This window comes from Rutidosis leptorrhynchoides, chromosome 8 (assembly GCF_046630445.1).
Source record: "Rutidosis leptorrhynchoides isolate AG116_Rl617_1_P2 chromosome 8, CSIRO_AGI_Rlap_v1, whole genome shotgun sequence".
NCBI classification, from domain to species: Eukaryota; Viridiplantae; Streptophyta; class Magnoliopsida; order Asterales; family Asteraceae; genus Rutidosis; species Rutidosis leptorrhynchoides.
In genome coordinates, this window is record NC_092340.1 from 217,991,366 (window position 1) to 217,996,154 (window position 4,789).

The 4,789-nt window shown below is 35.4% G+C and overlaps 1 non-coding gene across 1 annotated transcript; it reads right to left on the reverse strand.

The window, feature by feature from the left end:
• Window positions 1–228: 228 nt before the first annotated feature.
• On the reverse strand, window positions 229–335 carry LOC139865097 (small nucleolar RNA R71). The gene has a single exon (XR_011764624.1). It is a non-coding gene; the product is annotated as a small nucleolar RNA R71 (small nucleolar RNA).
• Between the last annotated feature and the right edge of the window lie 4,454 nt (window positions 336–4,789).

The window sequence follows — 4,789 nt, forward strand, 5'->3', positions numbered from 1 at the left end:
GCGCCGAAGGAAGATCCAAACGAACATCTTCGTACCTTTAATAGGATCTGTACTTTATTTATAATCAGAGAAGTTGAGGATGAACAGATCTATCTCATGTTATTTCCCTGGACTTTAAAGGGGGAAGCCAAAGATTGGTTAGAATCGTTACCTGAAGGGGCGATTGATACATGGGATGTTTTAGTTGAAAATTTTCTTAAACAATTCATTCCGGCATCTAAAGCTGTGAGACTTCAAGGAGAAATAGTTACGTTCACACAAAAACCAAATGAAACATTATATGAGGCATGGACAAGATTTGGAAAGTTGTTAAGAGGATGTCCGCAACATGGTTTAGACACTTATCAAATAGTACAAATATTCTACCAAGGATGCGACATCACTACAAGAAAAGACATCGATATAGCAGCTGATGGTTCCATTATGAAGAAAACCGCAACTGAAGCTTACAAAATTATTGATAACACTGCTTCTCACTCACATGAGTGGCATCAAGAAAAAGACATCGTTAGATCATCTAAAGCGGCTAGAACCGATTCTAGCCATGACTTTGATTCCATTTCCGCAAAGATAGATGCTTTCGAGAGACGAATGGAAAAGATGACTAAGGATATTCACGCAATACGAATTAGTTGTGAGCAGTGTGGAGGACTACGTTTGACAAAAGATTGTCTCAGTATTGAGCAAACAATGGAACAAAAAGAGAATATTTCATATATAAACCAAAGGCCTGGAAATAATTACCAAGGTTATTATCAACCGCCAAGACCAAACTACAATCAAAACCAGAATTATAACCGAAATATTCCATACAACAACCAACAAGGTCCTAGCAATCAGTAAGTATCCAATAATACTTACAATCATCAAAGACCTATTTTTCCAAATAAACCACCACAAACCAATGATAAAAAGCCAAATTTAGAAGATATGATTTCGAAGCTAGTTGAATCTCAAACGCAGTTTTTCACATCTCAGAAAAAAACTAATGAACAAAATACTCAAGCATTTAGAAATCAACAAGCTTCTATTCAAAATCTGGAACAAGAAGTAAGCAACCTAGCAAGGTTGATAGGTGAAAGAAAACCGGGAAGTTTACCTAGCGATACAAATGCTAACCCCCGAAATAAAACAGCTAAAGCTATTACCACAAGAAGTGGTATTACACTTAAACCACCTGAAATACCTGTAATTTCTAATGACTCTATTCCTACTCCACAAGCACCACAATCTGATCAAGAGAAGGAAATAGAACAGGTAGTTAAAAAGGTTAATGAAGATAACACAGTTAAGGCTAAACCTTATGTTAAACCATACCAACCACCGCTTCCTTACCCAAGTAAAATGAGAAAAGAAAGACTTGAAGCCGAGCAATCCAAATTCCTGGATATGTTTAAACAAATAAATGTAAATCTTTCTTTCATTGATGTGATTTCAGGAATGCCAAGATATGCTAAATTTCTGAAAGATCTAATCACAAATAGAAAGAAAATGGAAGAACTTTCGGCTGTTACAATGAATGCTAATTGTTCTGCAGTGCTGTTGAATAAGCTACCAGAAAAACTTTCAGATCCAGGAAGTTTCACAATTCCATGTTTTCTGGGTAGTCTTAGTTCAATAGAAGCATTGGCAGACTTAGGTGCTAGTATAAATTTAATGCCGTATTCATTATACGCTAAACTAGACCTTGGAGAATTGAAACCAAAACGAATAAGCATACAACTAGCCGATTGATCAGTAAAATATCCTAGAGGGATAATGGAGAACATGCTAGTTAAAGTTGGTACTTTAGTATTTCCAGTAGATTTTTTTATTCTGGACATGGAAGAAGATTCTCGAGTTCCTCTCATATTAGGAAGACCATTCTTAAACACGGCTAAAGCAATAATAGACGTGTTCGGTAAGAAACTGACCCTAAGTATAGAGAACGAGAGTGTTACCTTTTCTGTTAATAGAGCCATGCAACAACCGCAATCTGCAGATGATACATGTTATTTTATTCAAACTATAGATTCAACATGCAGAATTATTAGAAGAATTTCCAGAATTACAAGGAACGGGAGAATGTTCTTTAGGAGAAGGAATTGAACTAATTGATGAAGCTGAAATGTTAGCTGCACTCATGACTAATGAATATGAACCAACAATAGAAGAACTTCAAATGCTAAAAGAAGAAGACAGATATTGATATAAATCATCGATAGAAGAACCACCGACATTAGAGTTAAAGCCACTTCCAACCAATTTGGAATTATGCTTATTTACATGGTGAATCTGAATTACCTGTAATAATATCGTCTTCCCTTACTAAAAATGAAAAATCTTAACTCATTTCTGTGCTAAAAGCTCATAAACCAGCTATTGCATGGAAGATTCATGACATTAAAGGCATAAGTCCTTCGTATTGCACACATAAAATCCTTATGGAAGAAGGTCATAAAACATATGTGCAACGCCAACGAAGACTAAATCCTAATATGTAAGATGTTATTAAGAAAGAAATTATTAAACTGCGAGATTCAAGTTTAATTTATCCAATCTCTGATAGTCCATAGGTAAGCCCAGTTCAATGTGTACCTAAGAAGGGTGGCATGACTGTCATCACAAATGAAAAAAATGAGCTTATTCCTACTAGGACTGTAACGGGATGGTGTGTTTGTATTGATTATAGAAAATTAAATGACGCCACCAGAAAATATCACTTTCCCTTACCTTTCATTGATCAAATGTTGGAAAGGTTAGCTGGGAACAATTACTATTGTTTTCTTGATGGTTTTTCCGGATATTTTCAAATTCCAATAGCACCCGAGGACCAAGAGAAAACTACCTTCACGTGCCCTTATGGTACTTTTGCTTACAAACGCATGCCATTTGGACTTTGCAATGCCCCTGCAACCTTTCAAAGGTGCATGATGGAAATTTTTCATGACATGATAGAAGAATGCATGGAAGTTTTCATGGATGACTTTTCAGTCTTCGGTGATACTTTTGAATCATGTCTAGTTAATCTTGAACGAATGCTTATTAGATGCGAGCAATCAAATCTAGTATTTAATTAGGAAAAAGCCATTTCATGGTTAAAGAAGGCATCGTTCTTGGTCATAAAATTTGAAAGGAAGGAATTGAAGTGGATAAAGCTAAAGTAGATGTAATTGCTAAACTTCCACATCCCACCAATGTTAGAGGAGTTAGGAGTTTTCGAGGGCATGACGGTTTTTACCGACAACTACATGACAACGATCCGAAACACCCTCATTCTAAAAGAAAACTAATGGTGTATCCTATCGTATACATACATAAAAGGCATAATGGTTGCATAAAAGTAGCATCAGGAAGGCTGGAAACAACAGTTTCGGGGAGTTGTCCATCCAACGTTCTCCACTGTACAGGCTGCTCCGTCATGCGTAAGCCCTGAAGGCCACCTAGCGCGTAAGCCCTGGCCGGAGAACGCCACCTTCAGCATAAATTTCGGATCACGAATAACAGAACGTATCATCATCTGACACGTGTCCCCCGAACAATCTGGTGGATCTGACACTATAAATAGACCCCTTGGGTCGTCATTTTACACAGTTCAGACATTCTGATAATTTTGAGAGCTGAGACTTCACCTCTCTCTTTCTCTCTCTACTTTCTCTCACTAGAAGTCATCCAGCTAGTACTTTTACGCTCTACGGACGACAGATTGATTAAGCCACCCCACAAGTTTCTACACTTGTGAACCGGGTCTGCATGGATTATTTCCCAAGGGTAAAAATCAATCGGCAACACTCCGCCCTCCTAAAGCTAGATTACTTCTAGTATCTTGTTGACACACTAAGCCTTACCTCATAAGGAAATAGGTGTTAACAAAAACAAAATTTTAAAATTAATTAATTTTTGTTTCATAAGTATAAGGTTTTTATTTAAAAAAAAAATACACCTCATGCGATCGCATGGGGTTTGAACTGTGAAACCATGCGATCGCATGGGACAGAAAAACTGGGCAGAAACAAAAAGGCACGATCTGGTTCTCTGTCTTCACAATACACACACAAACACACGAAAACTCTCACAAAACATCACCTAAAATCATCATTTTTCAACCAAATTCACCGAAATTTAGTGCTATAATCCGCTATAATCATGCCTTTCTTCAGATGGGGAAGCAAAAAGGTAGAAATTTCACCCCTAAACTCTTAAATTTCTCAGTTTTAGTGATAATTACAACTATTTTACCTAAGTTAATTTTGATGATTTCTAGCTTAATTAGAGTTATATTGTTAGTATATTATGCTTGTATAACCTAGATTGATGCTATTTGTCATGATTTGAAGCCTTAAACTTCAAAATTTTTAGAAATCTAGGGTTGTGTTCTTGAGCAATTTGGACCTTATTGATATAAACAGATTATGGCTGATTTTTGTTATGGATTATTGCTAAATTAAGTAGTGTAACATGTTTAGGTTGTTAATTGATCCAAACATTGATCCTAAACATGATTTTTGAGAATTAAAGTGGACTTTTTAAGTCTAAAATTCATGAACTTGATTATTTTGATATAATTGCTATTTGAGACTTGTTTAATTGCTAGTAATGATTATTTTGACATGTTATTTGAGTTAAATGCTTATGAACTTTGTATACCTTCATATGTGCTTATTTGAGAAATTGTAAAATTGATAAAAATATGAAAATGAGTATAAGTTTAATATGAATTAAACATGTTATTGTAATTATTTTAATTTATTATTTTGCTAACACTAATGCATATTTGGATGCACAAATTTTGTGTTTAATGTGTTTTGCA